This window comes from Aotus nancymaae, unplaced genomic scaffold, assembly GCF_030222135.1.
Source record: "Aotus nancymaae isolate 86718 unplaced genomic scaffold, 86718_ANA_hifiasm-v0.15.2.pri h1tg000033l, whole genome shotgun sequence".
Classification (NCBI taxonomy): domain Eukaryota; kingdom Metazoa; phylum Chordata; class Mammalia; order Primates; family Aotidae; genus Aotus; species Aotus nancymaae.
The window spans coordinates 28,026,637-28,041,132 of NW_026988447.1; the positions used below are offsets into that span (position 1 = coordinate 28,026,637).

At 41.1% G+C, this 14,496-nt stretch overlaps 1 long non-coding RNA gene across 1 annotated transcript in view; it reads left to right on the plus strand.

Moving 5' to 3' along the window:
* Positions 1–9,584: 9,584 nt before the first annotated feature.
* The window catches only part of LOC135277738 (uncharacterized), a 108,491-nt gene continuing 103,579 nt past the window's right edge, over positions 9,585–14,496 (plus strand). The window contains exon 1 of the long non-coding RNA XR_010345328.1: positions 9,585–9,603. This is a non-coding gene — a long non-coding RNA (uncharacterized LOC135277738). The remainder of the gene's footprint in view (positions 9,604–14,496) is intronic.

Below are 14,496 nucleotides of genomic sequence, written 5' to 3' on the forward strand. Positions count from 1 at the left end.
CCAAATAACTCTCTTCTTATAATGACACCAGTTACATTGGATTAAAGTCCATCTTTTTTTTTTTTATTTTCTTAGGCGGAGTTTTGCTCTTGTTGTCCAGGTTGAAGTGCAATGGCGCGATTTCGGCTCACCGCAACCTCCGCCTCCCAAGTTCAAGCTATTCTCCTGCCTCAGCCTCCCAAGTAGCTGGGGTTACAGGCATGCAGCCACCATGCTCCACTAATTTTGTATTTTTAGTAGAGGTGGGATTTCTCCATGTTGGTCAGGCTAGTCTCGAACTCCTGACTTCAAATAATCCACCTGCCTCGGCCTCTCAAATTGTCTGGGATTACAGGCGTGAGTCACCGTGCCCAGCCTAAAGCCCATTTTAGTGGTCTCACGTTAACTTGATTATGTCTGCAAAGATCTAATTTCCAAATAAGATCACATTCACAGGGTGTCAACATATTTTTTGGGGTGTCAAACATATTTTTGGGGGACATTAGTCAAACCCTTAACATTTCCTGTTATCTGTAGGAAAATAATGGTTAATGATTGCACAGTGACTTTAGAGTTTACAGAGGGCTTTTATTATCTCTGCCCAGGGAGACAGGAATTGGTATTTTTTTTTGTAAAGGGGGGATTTACCATTTAAACTACTTGGTGTTTTTTTTTTTTTTTTTTTTTTAATAGGAACTGAAGATATCAATTTAGGTTTGGTGCAAAATTCTCTTGTTTTAGAAAAAATCACCAGAAGATACCAATACCATTTTTTTTCCATTTAAGATTTTACTGTAGTCACTTTTTCATGTTGCAACGTAATTTTCACAATTTTCGGTCAGTAGATGATCTAGTCAATGTGCCACTAGTTATTTCCTGGTTGTTGAATACTCAGAAATCCCTGATGAGGAATGTCTTGATTGAATCAAGAATTGAACTGATGTAAAACTGTACAATACCCAGCTGGTCTTCCCAAATTGACGTGGTGTTTTTGTGTACTGGAAACAAAGTAGGTTCTAGACGGGGAGTCAGGTCTCAGTACCAGGTCTTTCCAGTTGTGTCAATTTGGCATATTAGAAAAGAGTTGTAGAACAAGAATAAAATAAGCATATGTTTATATTCACATGAAACACTCTATTTGTATCTGCTCAGGAAAGGATCTGGAAGGATTTTTTTTTTTTTTTTTTTTTTTGAGACAGAGTTTCTCTCGTTACCCAGGCTGGAGTGCAATGGCACGATCTCGGCTCACCGCAACCTCTGCCTCCTGGGTTCAGGCAATTCTCCTGCCTCAGCCTCCTCAGTAGCTGGGATTACAGGCATGCGCCACCATGCCCAGCTAATTTTTTGTATTTTTAGTAGAGATGGGGTTTCACCATGTTGGCCAGGATGGACTCGATCTCTTGACCTCGTGATCCACCCGCCTCAGCCTCCCAAAGTGCTGGGATTACAGGCTTGAGCCACCGTGCCCGGCCCTGGAAGGATTCTTAACACAAAAACTGTTAAGTTGAATAAGAATTCATCTGGAAACTGATGCAGGGGAGAGAAGGACATTCATATTTTATTATAGGTACATTTGTGTTAAAATTTTCTTTCAACAAGTGTGTACTGTTTCTAGTTTTTATTATTTATTTATTTATTATTTTTTTAAGATGGGATTTTGCCATGTTGCCCAGGCTGGTCTCGAACTCCTGAGCTCAGCCAATCCACCCACCTTGGCCTCCCAAAGTGCTAGGATTACAGGCATGAGCCACTGCGCCCAGCCCTTTTTGTAGTTTTTAAAGAAATAATTCAGGCTGGGTGAGGTGGCTCATGCATGTAATCTCAGCACTTTGGGAGGCCGAGGCAGGTGGATCACTTTAGGTCAAGAGTTTGAGACCAATCTGGCCAACACGGTGAAACCCTGTCTCTACTAAAAATACAAACATTAGATGGGTGTGGTGGTACCTGCTTGTAGTCCCAGATACTCTGGAAGCTGAGGGAGGAGAATTGCTTAAACCCAGGAGGCGGAGGTTGCAGTTAGTCGAGATTGCACCACTGCACTCTGGCTTGGGCAACAGAGCGAGACTCTGTCTCCAAAAAAAAAAAAAAGAACCAATTCAAAAGAAATCAAAAGCTTCTGCAATTATATAGGCAGCAGGGGAAAGAAAGGTACCTATTTTATTTTATTTTACTTTGAGACAGAATCTCGCTCTATCACCCAGGCTGGAGTGCAGTGGCGAGATCTCGGCTCACTGCAACCTCTGCCTGCTGCGTTCAAGTGATTCTCTTGCCTCAGCCTCCCAAGTAGCTGGGATTACAGGTGCCTGCTGCTGTGCCTGGATAATTTTTGTACTTTCAGTAGAGATGGGGTTTCACCATGTTGGCCAGGCTGGTCTTGAACTCTCAACCTCAAATGATCCTCCCACCTCTGCCTCCCAATGTGTTGGGATTACAGGTGTGATCCTCCATGCCTGGCCAGCACCCATTTCAAAGGCAGGTACTTTGGAAAGTTGGGAATTAAAAAATTTTACCTATACCATTTTGTCTCTATCATTTGCTAATTGGAAAAGATAACTATAGAGAAAAGATTATTTGAAAAGAGAAGTAAAAATGAGAAATTTTTGTTCTTACTGTTTCTGGTTATAATTTTTTTGGAAACCCATTAATATCTTATTCAGATAGTTGAGACTCATTCTTTGTCTTTCTTTTTAGAGAAATAAAACACCAGAAAAAGCTTTGAAAAGATGCATACTTTAATTCAAATTGCAGAAAAAATATAATTTGATCAAGACAGTTGAAGGTGAGCTAAAAAAAAATTGCAGAAAAAATTTGAGATTTTTGCTGTTGTGGTCGATGTTTTTAACAGGCTTTACTTTTCAGCTGAAACCTGATTTTGCATTGCAAGCAAATGTTCTTATATTTTTTAGACAAAAGTTGCCTTTAGTAATGATTCCTCAATTATTTTCTTTTTTTATTCCTCAATGATGTTTTTCTACAGTTTGGTTTTGAACTTATTTCAAAATCTCTCAACAACTGCTTTCACGGGATCCAGAAAAAAAATTTAAAAAGTAAAATATCTCTGAACACATTCTTTTTTTTCAGAGAATGCATAGCTCAGCATCACACACCATGTCTTAACTTTAATGTCTGGTTTTGAAAAAAGAGTGTATGCTGGCTTTCAAAGATGCAGATTCTTCCATTTTACTCATCACCATTCTAACAAATACTTTAATTAAAGAACTAGCTTCCTACCAGTAAAAGTGTTAAAAAAATAAAATAAAATAAAAAACAAACAAACAAACAAAAAAAAAGAAAACTAGGAAGTTACCAATATACCTGGGAAGTAAAATAACTTAAAACAAATGTAATTCCCTGTTTCATTTACTCCACCACCATTTTATTTTATTAAAAAAAATCTCTTTAAAAACAACTTTATTTATGTTTAAATAATTTCAACTTTTATTTTAGATTCGGGGGGTACATGTGCAGATTTGTTACCTGGGTATATCGTGTGATGCTGAGGTTTAGGGTAGGAGTGATCTTGTCACCCAGGTACCGAACATAGTACCCAATAGTTATTCAATCCTCACCCCCACCTCCCTCCTCCCTCTAGTAGTCCCCAGTGACTATGGTTGCCATGTTTTTGTCCACTAGTACACATTGTTTAGCTCCTACTTAAAATAATATCATTTTAATATTATTATTCATTTAATTTCCAACTGGCTTATACAGGGACTGGGTGTAGTGACTCACACCTGTAATTCCAGCACTTGGGGAGGCTGAGGCAGGAGGATCACTTGAGGCTAGATGTTCAAGACCAATTGGCTTACAGAAAAGGTCTTTATGAGAGGCTATTCTTTTTGGATTTATATTCATTGAAAGGTTACACGCTGGGCGCAGTGGCTCATGCCTGTAATCCCAGCACTTTGGGAGGCCGAGGCGGGTGGATAATGAAGTCAGGAGTTCGAGACCAGCCTGACCAAGATAGTGAAACCCTGTCTCTACTAAAAATACAAAAATTAAAGCCGGGCCCAATGGCTCATGCCTATAATCCCAGCACTTTGGGAGGCTGAGGCAGGCAGATCATGAGGTTGAGAGTTGGAAACCAGCTTGGTTAACATGGTGAAACCCCATCTCTAAAAAAATAAAATAAAATAAAAAGTTTTAAAAAATATATATATATATATAAATTAGCCGGGCAGGGTGGCATGCACCTGTAATCCCAACTACTCTGGAGGCTGAGGCAGGAGAATCACTTGAACCTGGGAGGTGGAGGTTGCAGTGAGCCAAGATCGCACCATTGCACTCCAGCCTGGGCGACAGAGTAGGACTCCGTCTGAAAAAAAAAAAAAGAAAGGTTACAAAAAGTTTTCACGCCAGGCGAAGTGGCTCACACCTGTAATCCCAGTACTTTGGGAGACTGAGGCGGGAGGATCAAGAGGTTAGGAGTTCGAGACCAGCCTGACCAACACGGTGAAACCCTGTCTCTACTGAAAAAAAAAATTAGCCACGTGTGGTGTTGAGCGCCTGTAATCCCAGCTACTGAGGAGGCTGAGACAGGAGAATAGCTTGAACCTGGGAGGTGGAGGTTGCAGTAAGCTGAGATTGTGCCACTGCATTCCAGCTTGGGCAACAGAGTAAGACTTCATCTCAAAAAAAAAAAAAAGTTTTCACAAATAACTGGGCCTGAAAAAATGGTTTGTTTAATAAATTATGTGTTAATACAAATTATTAGGATACATTTTCAGCAAATATAGGAAGTTTCATTATCAGTTACTGACAGATTGAAACATATCAGGTAATGTTATTTGAATACTTGACAGAAAAAAAACCTGATGTGATTCTGATGAGTTAAAACAAGAAGTTCAGGTTGAAAGGTCATTGGGAATATTTCGAAACAATTCCTACGTCACTGGTGAGAATACAAAGATGGTTTAGATGACCTTTTGTACATATACAGTCATACATTAATTTGCGTAATGCTTCTTGTGGCTGCCAGTTCTCGTTATTCTTTAACATCATCTTCACCATCAGCATTATTTGAAAATAACTTATTAATCACACAACTCTACATGGTAGTACACACGGAAGATACAAAGATGACTCCATACTCATGAACACAAATTGTGACTGCTGCTAAAACATTTGAAAATTGTGCCTTCTGTGAATGAGGGAGCACAAACACGGCATCTTTCTGCTTATAGATAGAAGTAGGAGACCCTGATGATTCTCTGTTGCTTCAGTGGACTGAGGACTGATTGGCTGTAACAAATTTTGTGACTCTTGCTACAGCAAGCCCAGAACCTGGCATATTGAGAGCCACCTAAGAAAAGCTTGCTGCATTACAAGATAACCTACAACTCAATGCAAACTAAAGCATCAAGGAAACAAGAGTCTCAAAAAAGTAAATTTAATGCCAGGGCCATATGCTATAATATCAATTTAAGTACTTATTTTCTAGAAAGAAACAAAACAAAAACATATTCTTCTGTGTAACTTACATGGCTTTGGGTATTAAAAAAGCAGAATAATTAGATTTTCATTTTTAAATTTTCTTAAATAATGTGGAATAAAAATGTCATTTCTTTTGTTTTTGCTTTTTAGAAGATGGTTCGTACTGAAAAATATCATTTCTTTCATATCAGAAATTTGAGACACATTGAAAAATTGAGAAATATAACTCTTAGAGAAATAATGAAATTTGAACATTAGGAAATCCAATAATGCAATTCACGTTAATAAATTGAAAGATTCCTTCAGCGCCACCAAACGGAGAGAAATAGAAATAAAAAAGAAAAAAATTGAAAGAGCTCAAATGCTGATCTCATTAGATGTTGAAAAAGCACTAGATAGAATTCAACATGCATTCTTTATTTGAAAAGAAACGATTGACAAGCTTCGATAAGGGCAGAAGCCACTGCAGATATGACGATGAAACATTAAAAGATTTCTATTGAAGATGGGAATGGGCAGGAATTCTACCATTATCATATTAGAGATTTTATTTCATATTGTTTTCAGAAGCACATTTCAAATGAATTAAAAATTCAAATATAAAAATTTTCCATAAAGGCACTAGAAGGTAGTATAGGAGAAGCTCTTTTTTTTTTTTTTTTTATTGAGACAAGAGTTTCGCCTTCATTGCCCAGGTCTGGAGTACAATGGCACAATCTTGGCTTACCACAACCTCTACCTCCTCAGTTCAAGCGATTCTCCTGCCTCAGCCTCCCGAGTAGCTGAGCTGGGATTACAGGCATGCGCCACCACACCTGGCTAATTTTGTATTTTTAGTAGAGATGAGATTTCTCCATGTTGGTCAGGCTGGTCTTGAACTCCTGACCTGAGGTGATCTGCCTGCCTTGGCCTCCCAAAATGTTGAGATTACAGGCGTGAGCCACCTCGCCCGGCCTTTTTTTTTTTTTTTCTTTTTTCTTTTTTAAACAACCTTGGGGGTAAAGATGGTCTTTCAAATAACTCTCAAACCACAAGAACCCAAAGAAAAGATGGACAGATCTGTCCTCGTAAATATTTTAAAAACTTCCATTTATTGAGTGATGCATAATTAAAGCTATGTGTCAAATAGCAGAGAGAGGAAGTGTTTTCACAGAACCATAGGAGAACCATAATATATAAGGGGCTCCTTCAAATTACAAGAAAAAGTAAGTCAAAAGGAAGAGGCAAACTTAAGGCAATTTACAGAAAAAAGATGACTAAGAAACATTTGAAAATTATTTAATCTCACAACTAGGGAAAACGAATAAATACAATGATAATATGCTACCTTCATTCCCCAAGTTCCCCAAAATACTCAGCTGATGGAAGTGTTCATTGTTGTAACCCTTTGTGGAGAGCACTTTGGGAGTATCTCTCAAAACAGCGATGCTCAGGCTTGATGCGGTTGCTCACACCTGTAATCTCAGTGCTTTGGGAGGCCATGGTGGGAGGATTACTTGAGGCCAGGAGTTCAAGACCAGCCTGGGCAACATAGCAAGACCTCATCTCTACAAAAAATAGAAACGAATAGCCTGGCATGGTAGCATATGCCCATTCAGGTCCCAGTTATTTGGGTGGCTGAGGTGGGAGGATCACTTGAGCTTAGGAAGTCAAGGCTGCAGTGAGCTGTTTGTGCCTCTGCACTCCAGCCTGGATGGCAGAGTAAGATGCTGTCAAAATAAAATAAAATAAAATAAAAGTAAAAATAGGCCGGGCACGATGGCTCACGCCTGTAATCCCAGCACTTTGGGAGGCCGAGGCAGGTGGATCACGAGGTCAAGAGATCGAGACCATCCTGGTCAACATGGTGAAACCCCGTCTCTACTAAAAATACAAAAAATTAGCTGGGCATGGTGGCACGTGCCTGTAATCCCAGCTACTCAGGAGGCTGAGGCAGGAGAACTGCCTGAACCCAGGAGGCGGAGGTTGCGGTGAGCCGAGATCGCACCATTGCACTCCAGCCTGGGTAACAAGAGCGAAACTCCGTCTCCAAATAAAAAAAAAAAAAAAAAGTAAAAATAAAATACAACAGTAATGCTCACACACATTGATTCAGCAACATATGTATAATGTACATGGATATTTATTACAGCATGGTTTGCATTAAAGAAAATCTGAAAATAGCCAAACTGGGAAAACTAAAAACAACTACCAAACACTTATAGTGCAGTGAGAACTCTACATCTGCAAAGGAGAGTCAGGTAGTGCTGGATGTATTGACACAGACAATGTTTCTAACGTAGTATTAAGCAAATTTCAGAACAATATGTTTAATACAATCCAGTATATGTGATAAAACCATAAAAGATTCATAGTACCTATATGTGTAAATAGATATGCATATATAGAAAAAGTCTGGAAGGGTCTACTGTGAACAGCTAACCACTGCTTTCCATAAAAAGTATGATGTGCTTATGAACGTGACATGTTTTCAGGAAAAAAACCAGTATGCTGTAGTGAGTCTCAACCCTATGGGGCCTGAGGAGAGATGAATGGAGATTTTGACTTTTGTACCCTGTATACCTCTGTACTGTTAGAATTTTTAGATAATAAATGTACATTCGTAGTGTAAAAAATTAATTATAAAAAGAGAGAAATGTGCCGGGCACAGTGGCTCACCCCTGTAATCCTAACACTTTGAGAGGCCGATTATTCGTGAACTGAACCTTAGAAAGACCAAAAAAAAAAAAAAAAAAGAGAGGCCAAGGCGGGTGGATCACTTGAGGTCAGGAGTTCAAGACCAGCCTGACGAACGTGGAGAAAACCCGTCTCTACTAAGAATACAAAAAATTAGCCGGGCATGGTGCCGCATGCCTGTAATCCCAACTACTTGGGAGGCTGAGGCAGGAGAATCACTTGAACCCGGGAGGTGGAGGTTGTGGTGAGCCGAGATTGCACCATTGCACTCCAGCCAGGGCAACAAGAGTGAAACTCTGTCTAAAAAAAAACTGGGGGCCGGGTGAGGTTCTCACGCCTGTAATCCCAGCATTTGGGAGGCCAAGGCAGGCAGATAATGAGGTCAGGACATCGAGACCATCCTGGCTAACACCGTGAAACCCCACCTCTATAAAATAAATAAATAAATAAATAAAAGAAAAAAGAAAAAAAAATACTTTCATTAATGTCAGTTAACTTCATTTGCTATTCCTTTCCTTGGAAAAGTTGCCTGGTGGGCCATCAACCCTGGCTGCTGAGAAAGGAATCTGATTATAGGCAGAACTCAACTAAATGCAAGGTTCTCTTATTGGAAATTTAGTGTTTTTTTTTTTTTTTTTATAGAGACGGGGTTTCACCATGTTGGTCAGTGTCATCTTGAACTCCTGACCTTGTGATCTGCCTGCCTTGGCCTCTCAAAGTGCTGGGATTACAGGCTTGAACCACCGCACCCAGCAGAAATTTAGTGTTAAAAGAAAAACTTGTAGAGATATTGCCAGCTGGTTGAAGTCTGTTGTAGAGTATGATGGGTTATTATGAAATTTCAAACACCAGAGGTAGATTTCTCCCTCCCATCCCATCATTTCCTCCCTCCTGATGTGATTCTGATGAATAAAAACAAGAACTAAGTTCAGGTTGAAAAGTCATTAGGAATATTTCCAAAATTCCTACGTCACTAGTGAGGATGTCCCTTCCCTTCCCCTTCCCCTCCCTTCTCCTCCCTTCTCCTCCCTTCTCCTCCCTTCCCCTCCCTTCCCCTTCCCCTCTCCTCCCCTCCTCTTCCCTCTCCTCCCCTCCTTTCCCCCCCTCCTCCCCTCCTCCCCTCCCTTTCCTTCCCTTCCCTTAATTTTATGTGTCAACTTGACTGGGCTAGGGCATGCTCGTATAGCTGGTTAATGTTATTTCTGGGTATTTCTGTGATGGTCCTTCTGGAAGAGATTAGAATTTGAATCAGGAGACAGAGTTAAAAAAAAAAATCAACGTCATCAGTGTGGGTGGACATCATCCAATCTGTTGAGAACCCAAATAGAACAAAAAGGTGGAGGAAGGGCAAATTTGCAATCAGCCTGAGCCGGGACACCTGTCTTCATCTGCCCTCAGATATCAGTGCTCCTAGTTGTTGGGCCTTTAGGTCTGGACTGGAACTATACCACTGGCTTTCCTGGGTCTCCAGCTTGTAGATTGTAGATCGTGGGACTTCTCAGCCTCTGTAATCATGTAAGATTATCCCTCATAATGTCTTTCTATATATCTGTGTACAGTTGATCTTTGAACAACACAGGTTTGAAATGATGGATCCACTTTTTTTTTTTTGGGGATGGAGTTTTGCTCTTGTTGCCCTGGCTGGAGTGCAATGGCGTGATCTTGGCTCACTGCAACCTCCGCCTTCAGGTTCAAGTGATTCTCCTGCCTCAGCCTCCTGAGTAGCTGGGATTACAGGAGCCCACCACCACACCTGGCTAATTTTTGTATTTTTAGTAGAGATAGAGTTTCACTATGTTGGCCAGGCTGGTCTCGAATTCTTGATCTCATGATTGGCCCGCCTCAGCCTCCCAAAGTGTTGGGATTACAGGCATGAGCCACCTCGCCCAGCTTGATGGATCCACTTATAAGTGGATTTTCTTCTGCTTCTGCACCCCTTCAACAGCAAGACCAATCCTTCTTCCTCCTCCTCCTCAGCCTACTCAGCATGAAGATGAGGACGAAGACCTTTATGATGATTCGGTTCCACTTAATGAATAGGAAATATTTTTTATCTTCCTCATGATTTTCTAAATAACATTTTCTTTTCTCTAGCTATCTTTATTGTAAGAAGACAGTATAACATACACAATATGTGTTAACTGATTATGTTATCACTAAAGCTTTCGGTCAACAGTAGACTATTTGTAGTTAAATTTTTGGAGAGTCAAAAGTTATACGTGGCATTTCGACTGTGGAGGGATCGATGCCCCTAGCCCCTGCATTTTTCAAGGGTCAACTGTGTATCCTATTGGTCTGTTTCTTTGGAGAATCCTGACTAATACGCTTCCTTTCTCTCTTTTTCTATTTTTGGTCTTGGGCTCCTTGAAGAAAAAAAGGCAGGGAGATTAAAGTGACGCAACTGAGATCCCCGGGTGCAAGTTCAAAGGCCGGTCTCACAGTGTACTTGTATTTCCTTGAACTTCTGTCACCCTTAGGTGCACTGTAATAACCTCAACCTGTCTCCAGGCAGCCAGCCAGGTAAAGGGAATAAGCTGGGACGAGGGATTGGGAAAGCACCCAGCTAAAGGACGAGCCCAGCGGGGGTGTCCAGATGATCAAAGTATAAGATTCAGAGTCAGGAGGGACAGTGGAGCTGGCACATCGCCACGGAAGACTAAGCAAAATGATATCTGGCAACAGAGGAGTTGCAGAGCTATGATCCTAAGTGGCCCAGACAGCTTTGACAGCAGCCTCACTGAAAAGCTAACAGTTTAGGGGTGCTGTGGAGGAAGGGCCATCTGATGTTGGCAGATAGCAAAACCTCAACTGAATAGATTTGGTTTTAGAACAGAATAATGAGTCTCTATGGGGAAATGGAGGAAGGGCCTGATTTACAGGCTTATACCTTCCAGGCAGCGTAGGCACCGGGGGAAGTTGAAACAGATGCATGGCTGTCTAGAACTTTTGGTGCGCATACCAGAACTGGGCAGCAAAAATTAATCCCCACCCACCAGCTGTAGCCTGAGCTTATCCATGTGTAGCCTGCTTTTGTTTACTCTTGCGAGGGACCGGGGTCATGGTTGAGAAAGGTTGGGAGGGGCATACCTGTTGTCTGGGGTCTTCTCCAAAGCAGAGACCAAGCACATGTTGTTGCCAGACATCCCACGCCTATGTCCATTCCCCGGAAATATTCTTTTCTGAGAACATTTAAAAATAGCCATGTTGAATGATTTCTCCAGAAGATGTGTTGGTTCATCAGCATGAAAGAGTTCAGAAACAAGAGGAGGAGGGGGATCTGCCTTTTCTGATTGAACAGAACACTTTCCTGATGAATAGCAAGTCAGTTTATACCATGCTTTGTACCGTAAGAGTTAAATCCTTTCTTTTTTTTGAGATGAACTCTCGCTCTGTTGCCAGGCTGGAGTGCAGTGGCATGATCTGGGCTCACTGTAACATCTGCCTCCTGTGTTCAAGTGATTCTCCTGCCTCAGCCTCCTGAGTAGTTGAGATTACAGGCGCCAACCACCATACCTGGCTAATTTTTTGTATTTTTAGTACAGACAGGGTTTTACCATGTTAGCCAGGATGGTCTCCATCTCCTGACTTTGTGATCCATCTGCCTCAGTCTCCCAAAGTGCTGGGATTACAGGCATGAGCCACTGCACCAGGCCAAATCCTTACTTTCTTAAGGCAGGTAGTTCACTGTTTCTAATGTCAAGTTACTTGTTACCTCTTATGTTTCTTTGTAGGTTACAAGCTCCCAATAACAGGGAGACAGGCCATCATCCTGTGTTCCTCAGAATGTTTTGTTCTATAACACCAGAACATTAATCTCTTTCCTAACTCAAGCTTTATAACACCTCTCTCTCAGTATGTCTGTTCCCCTGGCACCCTATTTCCCACACATATAGGATTCTGGGAGTAAGGTTATTACTCTTAGCAGAATCCATTTATAATCACACAGAGCTGGCAGGGATGTTGAAATATTGTTAGAACAATATTGAGGTATAAATCTCGCTCTCTCCGTTGTCAAGTCTTCAGAACAGGTCAATCACTTGCTATTGCTTAACTACTCATCAATGACTTTCGGTATTGATCATAAATCAGTCAACTGATGTTGGCCAGCTCAGCATTTTTAGTACTGTACGTGACTTTGGTTGCTATCAGATTGGCCCCTAGGGGAGCAGATGTTCTGGAATCTGAAGATACAAGATGTTTATTTTTACCTTTGCTTTGGCTGTATTTAAAAAACTTGTTTGTTTTCTTTCAAATGACATCACCTTTACCCAGGGCTTGCAAAATGTGGCTTTTTTTCTTTCCTTCTGGTTGTCATTTATTTTTCGGGTGTTCTTGCATCAAACCCTAAGCAACAATAACAACAAACCCTTTTGATAGTTTTAATTTTACACACATTTCTAAAGCATTGAGCTTCTGCCTTTGCTCTGACAGCTACTGGTTCTGAGATCCTGGGATCCTTCCTTAAGAAATTCTTGTCTCAATCAACAGGGGAAAAGAGTTCTAGCAGAAGATCCTCGATTGGGCAAAAATTTTCTGTTTCCATATAGGATGTTTCTGATTTTCCGAGGTCTTTTTTTTTTTTTTTTTTTCAAAGTCTTGCTCTGTCACCTAGGCTGGAGTTCAGTGGTATGGTCACGGCTCATTGCAGCCTCAGCCTTCCAGGCTCAAGCAATTCTCCCACCTCAGCCCCTCAGAGTAGTTGAGAATAGAGATATGTGCCATCACACCCAGTGGTTGCAAAATGTGGCTTTTTTTCTTTCCTTCTGGTTGTCATGTTTTTATAGGGATGGGTTCTTACTACATTGCCCAGGCTGGTCTTAAACTCCTGGCCTCAAGTGATTCTCCTGTCTGGCCTCCCAAAGTACCGGGTTTACAGGTGTGAGCCACTGTGCCTGGCCCAACTTACCCAGACTCAAGAGAAAGAGACATGTTTGGTTTTCTTTACCATGGAAGTGTAGGAGGCACGGGGCAGCCTGAATGTGGGCTGCATCAACTTGCTCCATGGCCAAATCTGCTTTCTTGAGAAGAGCAGATGGCTCTGGCACACATCTACTTCCTATTCAGCTTTGAAAATCACGAGAAAGGCTGAGTTAAGTTAGGGCGGAGGCTGCACTGGCTGAATGAATGAAATTCAGAGTTACACTGGGTGAGAAATAAGCCAGCTTCAAAAATGAGTGAACACATAAACAGCAAGGTTCATCAAAAATCCTGAAAAAGAATAGGTCATTCAGATTAACTGAATCTAGTTAACATACATCTCACAACTCCACTCCTCGCTATATGCCCATGAGAAATGAAAACCTATATCCACACAAAACTATGGATGTCTATAGCAGCATTATTCATAATAGCTCAAAAGTGGAAATAGCTAGAATGACTAAATAAGTAAAATGTGGTATGTCCATACACTGGAATATTATTATTCAGCCATGAAAGGAATGAAGTACTGATACATAACACAGACAAACCTTGAAAACCTCATGCTAAGTGAAAGAAGCCAGACACAAAACACTGCAGACTGTACGATTCCATTTATATGAAATACCCAGGAAAAGCCATAGAGACAGAAAATAGATTAGTGGCTGCTTAGGACTGCAGGGTTAGAAGAGAATAGGGGAAGACTGCTAATGGGTATGAGGTTTCTTTTACGAAAGGTTCTAAAATTAAATTATGGTCACATTTGTACAGCTACATGAATGTACTAAAAAGCAATGAATTCTGTACTCTAAATGTGTAATTGTATGGTATGGGAATTACATCTCAATACATTTATTTTTATTTTTAAAGAAAGAAACAGCACGTTTGAAAGGGACCGGTGAAGACACAGCATTGGCGACGGACATTTAGCTCTCCCCACTCTCTTCCTGGTGTGGCAAGGAGGAAGCCGCACTTCAACCCCATTTCCTTTCTGGCAACGTTTCTGCCCACCACCCTCCAACGGATCTTCCTAAAGTCCTGTGTTTCTTGCATCAGAACTGTTACTCACAACTACTGATTTCCACTGCCTGAAGGATTCTTGTTCTCAAACCCACCTTTCCAGCCTGTTTTCCTCTCAGAATCCTCTGTTCCAAGTGGCTTGTCCCATTACCTTCTGCCAAGCACTCCATGCATTCCTATTAGCTCACACCATTCACCCAGCTTGGAATAGCGCCCTCCTATCCTTCACTTTTTATATCCTTCAAAAGTAAACTAGTACAAAGCCCACCCTTTTTTACTTTTCACTGTATGTACGTACTCCCCGTGTGAATGTAAGGGTCACACATTTTTTTGGTGTATATTTCTTTCCCCCTCCTGTTACTTGCATGCATTTAGTTTGGGGGTACAATGAGATCTGGGAATATCTATTGTTCTGGGACCCTATTCTGGGGTTTGATTAGGGGCAAGTGGGGTTCATCAACTCAGCACACA